Here is a 321-nt window from a genome sequence, read left to right as displayed (position 1 = left end):
GGCCCCGCCCCTCGGCCCTCGGCCCACTTACGCGCCAATCATCGTGGAGTAAGCCCCGGGCGTGCCCCCGAGCCCCTCGGCTGAGGCAAGCGAACGTGACTCGAAGCCGCTTGGAGACCTCCCGGCTTCTGCATTCCTTCTTCACCTCCCTCCGGCTTTCACGGGTCGTTCCGGAATTTTGCCCCCATCCTCCAAAAAAAGAAAAAAGAGACATTTCTACCTGGGTGGTTTTCTTTTCTTTTTTTTTCATTTTTGTGGAATCAAATAGTTTGAAGGGGAGGAATAGGCAGGTTACCTATTTCTGGGTTGAAAATCTGGCGA

Source organism: Erythrolamprus reginae, chromosome 1 (assembly GCF_031021105.1).
Source record: "Erythrolamprus reginae isolate rEryReg1 chromosome 1, rEryReg1.hap1, whole genome shotgun sequence".
Classification (NCBI taxonomy): domain Eukaryota; kingdom Metazoa; phylum Chordata; class Lepidosauria; order Squamata; family Dipsadidae; genus Erythrolamprus; species Erythrolamprus reginae.
This window is presented reverse-complemented; position numbering follows the sequence as displayed.